This window comes from Apostichopus japonicus, chromosome 14, assembly GCF_037975245.1.
Source record: "Apostichopus japonicus isolate 1M-3 chromosome 14, ASM3797524v1, whole genome shotgun sequence".
In the NCBI taxonomy this organism is placed as follows: Eukaryota; Metazoa; Echinodermata; class Holothuroidea; order Aspidochirotida; family Stichopodidae; genus Apostichopus; species Apostichopus japonicus.
This window is the reverse complement of record NC_092574.1, coordinates 27,593,062-27,609,603: the sequence shown is the minus strand read 5'-3', so window position 1 is coordinate 27,609,603 and position 16,542 is coordinate 27,593,062. Positions and strand designations below refer to the sequence as shown.

The window sequence follows — 16,542 nt, the reverse complement described above, 5'->3', positions numbered from 1 at the left end:
GAAAGGGACAGTAATTTAGATAGATTTGATGTCAAAGTTAGCAGATTCTCACTGACAAGAACGTGAAGCATAGAAGCTCATTAACGTCATTCTGCGGAATGTACCCTGAACACAAAACAATAACAATGAACTTTCCACTTCTTGTAAGAAAGTGAACCTTTTGTTAACTTTACTCTACCAATAAACACAGCTACAAGAGAAAGAATAGTTGTTAGAATTGTTCACACATTTGTTAACTCATTTTGGGTAGCAATTCTTCAATGAAAAGAAAATCATGGTTAAAAACTGCCTAAACGTCTGGTCATATTTCGTAAGTTAAATTTCATAAGTTAGCTCCGTGCTTAGTGTCGTTGGTTCTGCTAAAGAGAACTAAGTCACACAAGGCCTGTTGTACAGTGTACTCTTTTGTTATATGATCTTTTTTTCCTGCACCCATGGTGTAAATCACAGGTGAAGAAAAACAATTGAGTATGCACATTAGAATAACTGGGCAAGAGTTTAGGCATATATATCAAAATAAGGGAGACTTGGCCTTTAAAGGGCCTCTGCATAGACAATACTGAATACGTGTTTGTGTCAAAGTGTGTGCGCTGAACATATATTTGAATGCAGACGGTGGGAAACCCCAGGAGCGAGAAAGTCTTTGCGGATGCTACTTACAAAATTAATCCTAAGCCTGCAACGTTTATCGTCTGTTTGATGACTGAACTTAAATTTGGGTTTTCAGAAGTGTTTTTGCAACCTCCTACGACACAATTCGTTGGCATTTTGGTTTTAACAGTATGACAGAGTGTCGTATCAGCGTAGTGTTAGTGCTCAAGTGAATAGCTTGATCGAAATATTTTCTCAACAGACTCTGCACATGTACGTCACAGGGTGACCTACAGTCACGTGAGCACTTAGGAAGTTTTGCGAAAGGAGCAAACTCCTTGTCCAAAAGTGCTAGGTTTGATCAAGTTTTACCGAGTCCCAAAAGAGAATAATACAATGTGTAAATGGAAAGGTACAAGTGTAAATATTCAATGTAACATAAATTTAAATGGATTAGATGGATTAAATGGATTTTAAAGTGTCTGAATGTAAAACTTGTATTGAAAAATTGGAAATATTCCAAACTGTTAGTTCAAAAGCTGAGTACAGTATCTCAGTATCTTGTTCCTAACTACTCTGAAGCATTTCATGTGGCCACACATGACCTTTCCCCAACCAAAAACAATAGCAATTCCTTGTATCTATTACATAAGTCACTTGACAAGTATCTGGTCTGTCAACATATACTGTTCTTGAGATTTCGGACTTACCAAGGTAGAGTACAGTAGGTGTCACAGACACACAAATACAAACACACACATGCATGCATAAACAGCAGCATTGTTACGAATGCAGGATTCTGCATCCGGGACGCAATGTTTTGGCCAGGGACGCAAACTCTTCAAATTGCTAGCGTCCCCGTGGGACGCAAACTTTTTTTGAGAAGCAAACCCCAAGAACACACTCATAACTAGGTCAACGGAAAACATGACAAAACACATGTACTGTACATACTGTACGTAATTGGTTTTCGATTGGGACGCAAGCTTTTTTTATGGGACACAAACTTTTTCGGGGGCTTGCGTCCCTGGGACGCAATTTTTTTTTCACTATTAACATTACTGCATACACTCACCTGACTGTGTAGCAGGCCTCACGAACTATTTTTACACTACTTACGCCATTTGGCGAGCTTGACTCTCCTCACCAAAATAGTTGTTTTAGTCTTTGTATTTTAGTATTAATAGTGTAGTACAAAACTACTAAATCCATACTGTTTGAACTATTTTTGGGCAAATACATTGTGCTACATAAAGTATGAAATTTAAATCACTTCCACAAAACGAAAGTGATGAACAACCTCCATGTCACAGAATCATTAACATGCTCCTATTTTGTCTCAAAAAATTGTCAAAGAACATCGGCAAGAACACCACTGCCCTGCTAAGAAGGTAGCTTGACTTCTGTAACTTTAAAGCTTTGTAATATATGGCCTATACCAGCGAAGTGTTGGAGAGTAATCCTGTACATAGCTACAACTTTGACCAGTGATTCACGCAGTGTATTCCTACAGTATTTCTTCCAGTCAAGTATACATTCTTGCCATTTTCACTGCAAAATGCATATGAATTTGTTTTGAGACATTTGACACAGTTAGTGTTACAGACCCCCCCTCCCCCCTCCCCTGCAGTGTAAAATATTGTTCAATGCAAATGAGTACAGACAAGAACTTTACAGCTCTTGTGCATTGTCCTTTAGCAGTATAATTATAAGTACATTCGTTTTTATGTTTCTACAACTGTCTTCTTAATATGAATGAACTTAATTTTAGTGAAAGAAAGAAAGTCATACATAGGGATCGTGATGATATCTAAGGCAGGTTTTGCTGATGAAAACCGTTTGGGTTCCAGATGTGAGCAGCTCCTGTTTAGAAGAACAAGCTTCCTTCGATAAAATACCTACATGTCTGTGTTTGCCTTAGTGTAAACTATCCAACCATAACCTTTTCTCTAAAATTCCAAACGCTCTCCCAAAGGGACCATTTCCAATGAAACATACTTGCCTAGACAAGCACATTTCTCTCAATATGCACTTGACACTTCAAAAATCATTCTACTGCGAACGGGACAGTGTTCATACCAGTGATCTTGGCAAAGTCAGGAGGGAGAGTCCCTGGTCAGGAGGAGGCCACCTCAAGAAACAACAGGCTTCCTTAACATTGAGAGGAATACACATGCGGCATATATGACATGCCATGTGACATGCCATATATATGTTCAGAGGGGTCTTTTCATTGGTGCAAACCATTTAACCAAATATAATAAACTGACCCAGACCTCTGCTGACTTTGGACCTTCTCAAGAAACAACAGGCTTCCTGTTGCCATGTATTTAGCTCAGAGGGGTCTATTAATGGGGGCATGCCATTTAACCAAATATAATACATAAATATAATACCAATCCAGACCTCTACAATAGTTGGCAGCTCACTGATACATAAATTAGCTACTTGGCCTCATTCTATACCTTTATAACTCAAGCTTCCTATTAGTTCAAGAACCAACACGTTTCTAAATAAATTGCTCTTTAATCAACAAAATAAGAAACAAGTTCCGTGCCAAAGTAAAAGATAACATGCAGTAGCTTTAGCCCTAAAAAGGCAATTTCCTCTGAAAGAAAAAGCCAAAGGAAATTTTACATCAAGAGTAAATAAAATGTTCCTTTAAATTGCTTCCATTCACCACGCTCTTTGCTGAAGCGACAAATCACAATTCTTTTAACAAATTTCATTGCTCAGAGCTTCCCATAAAATATAACAAATCAATTTAAAATGAACAGCTAGGAATAGTCTTTGAGGAAGAAAAATCTCTTACCGTTGAAAAAAAAAGACTTGAGAGGAAAAAGTTGAAGACTGCTGAGCAATCACTCAGATGAGAGCTGGGTAACTCGATCCTCTTATATCAATCCATGGTTCCACATAGATGTTTGATTAAGGGAGGGCTCCAAAAAGATACAATCTGTTGGCAAGGAATATGTATAGAAATTACTCATTTATTCTCTGAATACTTACGGAACCATACCTATTAGAATTGTCCCTAGGAAGTGGTTACTGCAGCAATTAGGGCTGAAATCGGAGCAGCTGTAGCTGAATCCCAAACCAACTTTGTGAAGAATTCAAACAAACAGCTGATACTGGAGTAATTTTCTCATTCTACTCAATCAAATACGAGAATGAGTAACATGATATTGCATCCAAACTGCACTTTTCTAGAGGAATCATGATAGAGTATTCGCTTTTGAATTCAGCATCATGACAATTAAAGGAATTTTTTAGTGGCAGTCTATTGGGTATATGAAAAAAAATCCATAATTTTTTTATGGCCACAGTCCTAGTTCTGGGATTTTTCATCCTATGATTCAGGAGAAGTGAATTTTTGAACATTGTGCCAACTTAATCTAATATATTTTGAACAGCGGAGAACGATGAGCGAATGTGATGTCATCGCGGCACTTCGTTTCGGGGCTTCAGGGAAGCTATCATTAGCAAGCTACACTGTAGCGAGGAAAGTTCAAATTTCCGAATGTAAAATTGTGATTTAGATGGAATTTTCTCGGTGAAGTTGCAAGAACTTTAGCAATAAATTGTTCAGATAATTGTTATTGGAGGGATTTTTAGAATCACAGCCGTATGCGAAGTCTGTACACATTCCTGTGTATTGTATCAAGGCCAAGCTTAGAGTGAGATTGGAAAAGTCTGACCAATGTGCCACACTGATGTCACATCTCATCATAAGTCAGTGTTAGATTCAAATTTTCTGGCAGGACAGGCCAACATCTGAAGCACTCTATCACGCAAACTAAAATTCATCACAGGGCAAGGCTTAGGGTGATACAAAGACAAAAAATGATATGACCGGAAGGACTGGATCCCATTTTTCACTAAACAATTCCTTTACTTGAACAAACTATTCTGCAGGGCTGTGAGCAGCCAGTTATCCTCTGTGGTATCACTTTATTATATCAAGCCAAAAGATATAACAATAAACAGAGGGGTGAATCAACCACAATAGGCCATAGTTTTATATTTAATGACATTAAGAAAGAACTCATGAGTCAACTATCTTGTTTAACCTCTAAGTTATGCTGACAGTTACCTATGTGTCTAGTACAAACAACTGAAATAGACAAATTTTACTTTCATATCTTGAAGTAGTTTTTTGAGTTGATTTTTCATCAATTTTGTGATGTTAAACTTTGATTATAATGTAGTTATTAAGCTTGACCAGTCAAGTTTCTTTAACAAACAATGAAATGATAGTCATTAGGTGTTTAACTTTTCCAGTTTGATTTTTGGTAATGTATGTTGATATGGAAATTGTCTGAAAGATGAAATGTTTGGAATATTGGATTAAATTCTGTTAACATTCACAGGGTACACATGTAGACGGTGCATCAATTTAATGAACTGCAGTCTTAGTTTGGGTGAAAGGCTAGTAGTCGAGGGGAGTGCGGTAGGCAAAAATCACAATACTGTAGGTGCAGTCTAAACAATAAATGTAATCACCATGTCATGAACTACAGTGAACCCATGTTGTTGTATTTTCTGAGTTTTGGTCAAATTTGTGATTTTATTAATAGGAAAGTTATGAATAAAAATGAGCTTTCAATCCTTGAAGTCGAGAATGTGAAGGCCTGGACAGTAAGAGAAACAACTAATGAACAACACTCCTGCTACATAGTTTATGTTGAGTCAAGGGTAACAATATTGACACCTGGATGTAGCTTCAGGTTTGAACTCATTGGTATTTAGGTGAAGACAGGTACTGTAGGATCAATTGCCAGGGAAAAAAGAAAGTTTTTTTCCTACCAATTTGGTAATAACTACTGATGATGAAAACTCTCTTAAAGAAAGCATGAAATCCCGAATTTAAAGATCACCACCATTTTCTGAGTCCATATTATGTGACCTGTACATAGAAATGGATGGAATCCAATCTTCAGGACAGATATTAATTTTTCTCATTCTTATTCTTTTTCACTCATTATAGTTATGTTATTGAATTTTCTTTTTCCTGTATCATTATGCCATGAATACTATCACACAATTTTTCATTACTTTCTACTTTTGTTCCCTATTATTTCAAGCATGTCTTTCATTGTTCATCCATCCATATCAGACAATGTGTCAAAACTGCTTGAGAGTGGAGGCAGTCCACTCCCAAACAATGCCCTTGACACCCAGTCTCAACCTCTGTCTCCATATCCCATTTCTCAACTATTGAAACTTTACCAGCAGTGGTCAGTGTGACCATTTTGTGAGACCATATTCACGAAAGATCTGCCAAATAAATCTCTAAAATATGATTCATCCGCATGAGACGGAATTTCCATCCTGCAGACTTGAAGCAGCCTTGAAGTGGCTCCAAGGTTACTGGACTGGCTAAATTTATCCGGATTACTCAACAGAATGTCTAGCGTAAATCCCAGAGATAAAACCGCATTTAAACTAGAAGGAGAATCTCTTTTGACAGTTGTCATCATTTTGTTCCTTACCAGATCATTTTCAAGAGAGCAGGTGCCATATATTTGGGTTTTACAAGAGGTTTTTTCTCCAATATTTATTTCACATTTGGCCCTTTAGAGTATCACATGACACAAATTTGCATTTACTCATCAGCAAGGTTCTAAACTATCTTGTTTTTATAACTTTTGATGAAAACGAATGAAACCACATTTACTAACTCATGGTGAGAAATTATACGAAGAAGTTACTGACCTCTTTGGTAAGTGGTAAATAACGTGGCTGGTTGCCATAGCAACCAAACAGCAAAAATAAGGTACATTCATATCTTCATTAAGTATTTCTCTATTTCGGCAAATTTACACCATAAATTGAACCAGTCTAATATATTTTATACAATTTGATTAATTGATTTATATATGAAACTCTTCGTTTCACCCTGGAGAATAGTCAGAAAGTCTGAGTTGCTGAGTAAAAGGGCTATTCTATAGGAAGGTTGATTATTGAGGGTGGAGGACTGAAGGGTAAAACAAAGCAAATTAATAACAAATGAGGCCAATGGCCCTGAACAATACAGCAACATTGATTTATACGTATAGTAATCATAAATACATGCATACCGATTCTTTCCAAACAGAGGGCTTCTAAGGGGATGTTCAGCCATCACATATTAAATTTAATAAATAGAAATGTCAATCGATAAGCATCAACTTTAGCAGATAGAAAATCTGACAAGTGTAAACACATCACTTTAACTATGAAGAAAGCTTTTGTCTTGGCTATTTGAGGAGGGTTCAAGGGTAGGAAGGGCTTATTATGGAGTCCCAAGGTCTTTATCTAGACCTTCCACATTAGGTACACCTAGGATCTGAGCACTGTTTGTACTGTAAAAATACCAGCATCAATGTTCTGTAAAAATGTCCTCTAAAAACAGGGAACATAGTCCATTCAACGAGAGAATTGCTTGCAAATCAAAGTTACAGGTTGTAAAGAACTAAGATGACTGGTCTGGATCATGTGATGATTCACCTGATGATGAAATCTTGGACACATCCTACTGAATCTTAGTCTTCATATCTCAATGAGAAATTATATGACTCCTCCAAGGACATCAAATTCCTTTTTTTGCAGATAAATCCAAGATACATATCTGAATTCTGAGCAGTAAAATATATATCCTTTGCTTCTAAACCACTACTCTCAGTTTTATGCATTAGGGAGTAGAATTATGCCCAAGTTATGTTAAGCCTTTGAGCATGGGCGGCGATCATGGGGGGGACGGGGGACATGTCCCCCCAATATTTTAGGTGGGAGGATATAGTATCTAATATCCCCCCAATATTTGGTGGCATAGTTTTTTTTTAGCATATTTTTTGTATTTTTTATGATATAGCTAGTAATTTCAAAATAGAAAATGCTTAGATGCAACTTACAAGGCCTGGGAAGTGCCATTTCCAGCGATCTGGGAGGCATTTTCGGCCAAAATTTTCTTTTGCGCTTCGCGCCAACTTATGGTAGCGCTACGCTTAGATAGTTTGCCTACAATTTTCGCCCCTCCCGTGGCAAATTCCTCGCAAGGCGCCTGTCTAACCGTGTCACAATTTGTAACTATATATGACCGAAAGTAGTTTTTACTTTTTTTTTTAAATGAATAGCTAGACGGACCGCATCCGTAATGAAATTTGGTTTGCCGATGAAAGAGGAAAATAGGGCTGTAGCCAATATTTTAGGTGGGGGATATACGGTAGTATCTAATAGTAACTAATATCCCCCCCCCCCCAATAATTGGTGGCATAATTTTTTCGTGTGGCTATAAATAGAAAATAATGCGTGAGATTATTTATCCAAATCACATTTGGCGGTGGCTAAAACTTCATCCAACACATGCTGCATGAGGTAAATGACTCTTTGTGGTCGTTTCTGTGACATGTGACCATATTATAGCATGTTGTCACTCATGATTATTATCATAATGTCTGTACATCTCTTGTGTATGAGTGTAAGTACGTACAATCATATATATGATCCACATCGATATGGGTTCACTGGGTTTCCATTTGGCCTGTTTCCTACAAGATTTCTAACCGCAGGCGCGTAGCCAAGGGGGGGCGAAGGGTGGAGACCGCCCCCCCTCGAGCATATTTTTTGGTATTTTTTGATGATATCGAAGTTTCATAGTAGCCGTTATAAGAGGTTTTAATATTTGTACACCAATAAATTAACTGTATCTGAATTTTCGAAAATTCCTTGACCAACATTCTTCATCATACTTCCCTCTACTCGTGCAATTTTGACCGGTCTGTAAGGGGGTTGAAGGTTTTTTTTCTATATTGGTTGTCCAAATATGAAATTTTGTGCAACATTATGGGTATGTTTTGAAGTGAATTTATTATTCAAATTCTGAACAAATAATGGGCTTAAAACCTTGAAAAGTGGGGCTGACGGGTATTGTGGAGCATCACGTAGAATTACCTACAAAAGCAATGATCCACAGGAGATGCGATGAGGTCAAACATTATGTGTGACTGGTGACAATCGTGAAAACGATTATGAATGGAAAAAAAAACTATTGGAGAAAACTTGGTTCTCAGGCAAAAGTGTACATCTGGTTGGTCATTTTCAAGCCTGAGAAGTGCCATTTCCGGTGATCTGGGGGGCTATCAAAACCAGAAATTTTCTAGTGCGCTGTGCGCCAACTAATGGTGGCGCTCCGCTTTGATAGTAATTCGCCTGCACCCAAGCAAATGTCCCCCCCAATATTTGAAACAAATTGCCGCCCCTGCCTTTGAGGATAACATTGGTCCAGTCATTTTTGAGTAAGTTTTGTTTTCTCTAGTTTTAATTTTTGATAGAAAGTAATCACAAAGGGGAAAGGTGATGTGAGGTATTCCCCATAAAATGTTCGAGCCTCTCTTATGATCTAACAGAATTCCTTGTAATTATGGTCATATGGAAAAATAATCAATAATTCCACGCATTGCCTAGATATAAATAAATTAGCCTCTTAATTGAACAAGAACACACAATAATATAGAACCAAAGTGCAGACTGCAAATTGATATCTTGGATATATTCTTTACTACTTTAATGACCTGAAATCCCTCTGATAATTTCACACAAGAACAGTTCATTATTATAACACATGTACCGCAGATCTTTCTTTGTAAAACATTTTCACTCAGTCTCAATGCTATGAAAGTATGAAGTCTCTCCCACCTAGTATCATTACAATACTGTTCAGGTCATTGAATACTGTCACATTTGCTCATTCAGACAGTAAATTGATTTATAATTTCAGCACCTGCTTCTAACAAATACCAGAGTTGTTAGCTATTATCGATACATAAATGCCAGAGCAATTGGGAATACCTATGGTTGGGTTTGCAATGATGTTGTGCACCAATTATTAGTACTTATGGTTTGGCGGATAACAAATATTAAAATTCCCATTATTAGCCGATACCAATCCAGAAACAATAATTATAACAACCATAACTTTCACTTTAGACCATATATCTATGTAAAATCTCAATTTGTTTAAACTTGAGTTTTAAGAATAACTGACAAAACGACACTGAATGAACAATCAGTAGTTTCAAAGAATACTGTACAAAACCCACACTGAATGAACAATCAGTAGTTTCATTTAAGAATACTGTACAAAACCACACTGAATGAACAATCAGTAGTTTCATTTAAGAATACTGTACAAAACCACACTGAATGAACAAATGAATCTACTGATTGTTCATTCAGTGTGGTTTTGTATTGCAATCTTAAATGAAACTACTGATTGTTCATTCATGTCGTTTTGTATTAGTATTGCAATCTTAAATGAAACTACTGATTGTTCATTCATGTCGTTTTGTATTAGTATTGCAATCTTAAATGAAACTACTGATTGTTCATTCATGTCCTTTTGTTAGTTTTTCAATCTTAAATGAAAGATCGAAGTCCCCGAGCAGAACGGTTGAACTATCCTGAACCGAAACTTGTAGGTTGAGCACAAACAAAACCACCGTTATTAAGACCATCATATGATTTAAATTATCTCGAATGTCGATGATCCCGCTACTTAACTTTGTAGCGAAGCTTCTAGAATTTTGTTACTTACAGTGCAAGGAAAATGTGACATTTTGTATAGTGCAAGTGCAACCCTATAGTAGGCCTACTAGTAGTGTTAACATGGGGTCTAGACCTAACTAATAGACGTTGTATAACAGGCTAGCCTGTGTAATTGTATCATTCAACTGTTACGTAAAATTAGTGTTGCGCTGATATCACCAATATCGGTTTTGGCCGATATCCGATATTATCATCCCAATATTGGTCCGATACCGATACGATACCGATATTTTTTATCAGACAAAATGAAGGCAAAATCATACTTTTAGTCATGTAAATCTTCAAGTAAACCACAAATTATGGTGTTTTGTTTTCCTTTTGTCCAAAGTTGAAAAGAATGACTTTTTTCCTGATTTTGAAAAAGAGAATGGTAATTGAAATCCAACCAGAATCTTTTTCACTGCAGCGCTGCACACGATAATAAAATGGACGCAGTAAATATGAGCCTTAACATCGTAAAGACTTACACGTAGCTACAGTGTTAACGTATACGCTTGCAAAATTGCATCTTAATTAGGTTACAAACTGTCTATCACAATGTAAAAGTTACAATTTATTGAGTTTATACTCAATGTACAACTTATTCACTTGACCGTATAGAGAAAAAAAAAAAATGAATCTCAGTAGAGAAATGACCAATTGTGTACGGAAAGTAAGGTGGTACACCTTTCAAATATTACGAAAGATCGAGCAAGACACTTTCGAAAAATTCACGCAAAACTGGCATATCATACTAAATGCAACTAATGTCATGTAAACAAGGCTCTAGTACACCCATTTATGAATAAACCATAAGACCACATCTGTTTTTAAGCGGGGGAAAAAGAGAGTATTTTCTAGAATTTCCAAAAATATGGAAAAAATAATATCCTACCATAGTTAATTGTATAGCAAATAGCCTAACCACCTCGGCGGTTACGGATCTCACGTAACTGAAAAGTTCCCTGGCAACTTGCCAAAAAATGTCAACAAACAGGTGTTACACAGGGGATGAGCTCACAGTGTGTTTGGGAAGGTACCTGGGAAAATTCGCAGCACATGTACGGCGTTAGTTGGGTATAGGGTTAAAGACTGCAGTTGTAAAAATGTACGCATTGTGCACGCTATTCATTGTTAGGCAGTCTAGAAACAGGGCTTTGCTGAACGTTGTTTGTTTCATAATATCGGAAGTTTTGTAAGTTGCACTTTTTAAAGATTGAAAGACAGATTAAATCTCTTTTCATTTTATAACATAATATAGTTACTCTAACTTGTCATTTTAAAATTTTCATCTGTTTCATAACAATTTAAATAACAAAAGTATTTTGCATCCTCAACTGCTTTAGCCCCCAAGATCCCAACAAGGGGTTCTACCCCATGACCCCACCAAGGCCCTAAGGCGGGCCCCTGGACACCACGCCTTTATGCTCGCACGCTACGCGTGCTCGGCGTGTTCGCTGGGCGAACACCGGCGGGAAATCGGCATTGTGTTCGCGGGAAATTGAACAAGTGCAGTTATGCATCATGTTCAAGGTTTTCACGGAGGCCTTTGAGAAAATGAATGGTTAGTACAGTGTATGTATGCTGCACTAATGCTATGTGTCGGCCAAGGTTCACGAAGGTCATTGGTTATATTCGCGCGCCGTAGACGTGTTTTTATAGGTTTAGGAGGGTCAGGTATCCATGGATATTAATCGAAAATGAATCTGAGTTTAACTGACGCTAAAGAAATGGATCGTCTTAAGCAGTTTAACAAATCATTGCAAGTATAAATAAGTAGCTCTGCTGTAAAAAAAAGTTCAATATCGGTTTGCTGTTATCGGCAATTAGGCAAAATTTCACCGATACCGATATGCTGCCGATATTGCAAACGATTATCGTAGCAACACTACGTAAAATCATAACACAATGCCAGTTTTACCACAAAAGAAAAATTGCAGATCAAGCATTGATTGTTCTAAAACCAACTGGCTTTAAGTTTTGTGCAAAATATTAGGTAACTTATAAAAAAAAATCATCATTTGCTGCAGCGATGAGGCCTAGGCTATGGTCATTACAAATAATTTGGCAATAGTATCTATAGCCCACAGGCACTCATATAGTTGCGTATGTGTAGTGTTTTGCACGAGTTGTGTCTAAATTCTTCGATTTCTGTCATCTTTTGGCAGGCGCGTAGCCAAGGGGGGGGGGCGAATGGGGCAGCTCCCCCCCTTGAGCATATTTTTATTATTTTTTTTAAATGTTTTTATGATATCCCTAGTATTTTCAAAAGAGAAACTGCTAAGATGCAACTTACAAGGCCTGGGAAGTGCCATTTCCAGCAATCTGGGAGGCATTTTCAGCCTAAATTTTCTTGTACGCTTCGCGCCAACCATGGTGGCGCTACGCTTAGATATGTTGCAATGCCAAATCTACAGTTTCGCCCCTCCCTTGGCAAATTCCTGGCTACGTGCCTGTCTTTTGGAAAAGCGTGCAGGTGAAATCTGTCTTTACTTGTGGTGGAGCAACCTGCAACCACACATTGGCTCGGCATATTTAACAGTTACGAGATAAATTTACGTAAAAGCAAAACTCCAAACTCCAAATCTCAATTACTACAGAGCACTGCAACTGTGTGTTCTCAGACGATCAAGAATGTAAACATAGCGTCCCGGAAGTGAGCTGAGTTCCTCTACTGATGTAACGCCGCATTACCGTATATACAACAATTGTTAGAAAGTTTTTATTACCCTCGATTGTTTGATCGTTTATTCCTCAAGGATGTAAGCTTGGTTTGACAAAATTGGGTATCATTGGAAAGCAACAAGTGTATAGCAAACGATGATTCATATAAATATTTCCATTTCACCCTCTCTTTCAATGACACTACTGATTGTTCATTCAGTGTCAATGTGTACTAGTATTGCAAGATTAATATGACTGAATTGAAATTATAATAAGAAAGATTTTTTTTTATTATTTAGTTTCTTACTAAGCTTCGTTTGCAGTAAGACTACACTTTATTGCATTTGACCTACACGTTGCACATATAGGTAGAGACCTTGATTATTAATTATTATTGTTCTTATCCAAGGTGATGCATAAGTTGGTAACTGGATGGTTATTGTAGATAAATGATTGAATACTGATATGTTTGTACTGAAAACAAAGAATGAAAAATGATAATATTGAAGTGTATTGAAGTGTAGAATAATTGTATAGTACTTGATTGTTAGCCCACCCACAGACTAATTTCCAAAGCCAGTGTTCACCTGGGTTAAGTCAAGCACAGTGATCAACAATGGAAGCATTGAATATCCTTGCCAGATAAGATCAGACTTCACCTGACAATACTGCATGCCAACCACAATAAAAGCAATCAGAGTTGTCTCCACTATTGTTCAACTTAATATCCTGAAATGATACTTGCAATTGTCTCATTACAATCATATATAACTGCACTTTAAGCTTTATCTTGCACTAAGTGTCGACCTGTAAATCCCCTCAACTATTAAGCTTCTAATTGTGCAATAGTTTTGTCATTCTTTGTCACCAAGTTGTTTTACCTGTGCACCCTGTCATATAATATTCACACATGACACTGGATATCCCTCAACATAACTAAGAATTTGTCTCACTACAGCCATTTAGAGGATCATATTAAGTGATCAAGATGTGAACAGCTTCTTGCAACACAGATAAGTTTATGGTCCACAATTGAAGGTACTGTAATGTGCTTCGGTCTAATTTGCACTTAAGTTGAATACCCAAGTTTATCGTTCCTAGAGCAATAATTGATGAAATTAGACATTGTTTTTACATTTGAGAACACAACACAACAGGATCAGGATCTTGTTTTTCACTTGGAGAGGTATTAAAGCTGACCCCAAGGTCAAATGTACTGGCAACAGATTAGGTTTCTACAGAACTGACACCAGGGCAGACAACTACAGATTGGTAATTGATGTGTTTTCAGATATATTGGAGGCTGCAAAATGTACAGTAGTAATAAAACATGTTTTTGAGTTCAATTTTCGATCTATTTGGTAATGAAATCCCATTAGTTTAACTACAAAATGTTTCGCTGCAAATAACCAACAGCAAAATTATCACGTTTTATTTAATTTCCAAAGTTACTTCTTACATGGTATTGAAGAAAAAGGTTACAAAATATTGAGGAATTTAAAATCAGTAAGAATTCAGCTAAGTCAATCAAAATAAATCATATCAGCGGTATTGAAATCTGTCCTCAACGAAGATACCAAAATACCTGGTATATCCAAAACAACCTTGAATACCTGGTAAAAATAATACCTTATTAAAATACCGACCCAGACAGTACATGCAAACTCGAGAATACCGATATTCCCGCTGCTACTGTTCATCTTGTCTACCTGACCACTCCCTGTAGTCCCAAACTGTAAACATTCTTGCTGCACAATCTTAGCCCTTGCAACTGTTGCTTGTACTGTAACAAGCAAACAGTCAACGAAGGGACACACAGATATGTTTCTTGCATTTTCACTTTCTTATTTAATTCCATTTGTTACTTTTTATTTTGCATAATTAATCTTGATACACTTTTATGCAGATAGCATAATTACATTTTCAAATACACAACAAGTACTGGCACGTAACCATATTGCACCATATTACATCTCGGGGCGTTATTAAATCCAAAACTTTCATCCACTCCCATTAGCCCCTCCCCCAGGTTTTTGCCACCCCTGACTTCTATGTTATCCTTCGTTGTTCTACATAGCTTTTCACCTGCTGCCATTTTGCTTGAGATTTATGCGTCTAGACATTATCAATTTCCTGTCCTAATTACACATTGCACCGTAGAATATTTAATTAATTTATAATTAATAATTAATTTACTTTCTTTGTAAAGCGCTTTGAGCAGTAACTTTTGTTTACTGATTTGGCGCTATATAAGTCTCATTTATTATTATTATTATTATATTTCATTTCACAACAGCGAAAGTTTACAAAATGGTAATAATTTATTTGTCTGAATTTTTTGTATATGTAGTACTTGCGACTTCCTTTGTCAGCCCATAGCTAAAGAAACTTTGGTCTCCGAAGCACCATTTGATACATCGCGTACCTTCAATACCTTACCAGTTTCATGTTAGACAACAATAAAACTAAAACTGCTAACAGAGTCATCCCTATAATCCATTTTAAAAATTTCAGCGACGAAAAACTTACGATCCTTGTGAATTGCTTACTGTTAGTTTTCATGGAAAGGGTACACTCCACAATTTGGACACAGTATATTGCAACGCTATATGTACGATGTACTGATTGGATGTGATTGTATAACAAGTCACAATCCTGTAACAAAAATTAGTTCGTACAAGGGTAAACCAGACTTAAATAATCTCTGGTTCAGAAATCTTGTTGCTGTATACTAATGCTTATAAATTCAGCTTTTGAAATCAACCATTGTAAATCTTTCAACCCCTCTCATTAAAAAATTTCATACTCAGCTACTTACCGACTGGTAGAAAATCTTCCAAATTAATTTTGGAGAAAATGAGCACCTTGAAATTGCATTAACTGCTCCAAGCAAAGAAACTTCACAGAAAATAAAGTGCAAAACTTTGATTGAATTCAAACCAATTCAAGACTGCCAATGATCCAGTAGGTGAAGAGTTGTAAGTCAATTACCAGCAAGTCGAAAAATACAGTATCATACTTTTGCAGCAATATCAACCTGCTTGAGCCATTAATCAATATACTGATTAAGAATTACTTAAACTTCAGGAATGCACAGATTTGTTAGGAACATATCCATAGTACATAGTTAGTCAAACTGGTGGTGTGTATGTTGATTGCAGTCAATAAAACAGGATCTCCTAAAGGGAAAGTAAGCTGCTTCAAGAGTGATTAACACACACTTCCCTGTTAGCTCCTTATTCACTCCTGGCCACTTGTTCCAATGAACAGTTGTACAGAACTTCATGAACAAATCAAGCTATCACTACAGTTCGTGCTAATCCCTTCAACACGCCTACTGTTCCACTCATCCGCCAAGCAAATTCTCTACAAGTTTGCATTGAAGTATTAACTGTCCAATCAACACCTGAGTAAAGCTGTGTCAGTTCAACAAACAGATGCAGTACCCTCTCCTCAACCTGAACCGCAAACCAGATCACTGACAACAAACGCTGCTTGCTTTAACTAGGTTGTAAACTTTCACAGTTTCATGCAGATATTTACAAAGCAAGAGAGAAACTGAACAAAGTGCTAACAAAGGAGCAATAAAGTGGGTTCTGACAAAGCCATTTGCAAACAATGAGTGATATTAAGCCTGCCAAAAGGGTAATCATCGAGGGAGAAAGATCTTAAGCCGTCGATTAGAGCTAAAATAGAAGGCCTGTTTGGTGAAAGAAATAACTG

The 16,542-nt window shown here is 36.9% G+C and overlaps 1 protein-coding gene across 6 annotated transcripts in view; it reads right to left on the bottom strand.

Annotated features, from left to right (window-relative positions):
• Window positions 1–16,542, bottom strand: part of LOC139980108 (teneurin-3-like) — a 150,392-nt gene that overhangs the window by 95,843 nt on the left and 38,007 nt on the right. For 5 of the 6 annotated variants that reach the window (XM_071991488.1, XM_071991489.1, XM_071991487.1 and 2 more), the window contains one exon: window positions 3,404–3,547. The gene's annotated coding sequence lies outside the window, so the exon portion shown is untranslated. Of the gene's footprint in view, window positions 1–3,403; window positions 3,548–15,637; window positions 16,124–16,542 lie in introns of those variants that run through there. The other variant, XM_071991491.1, reaches the window with a different exon arrangement.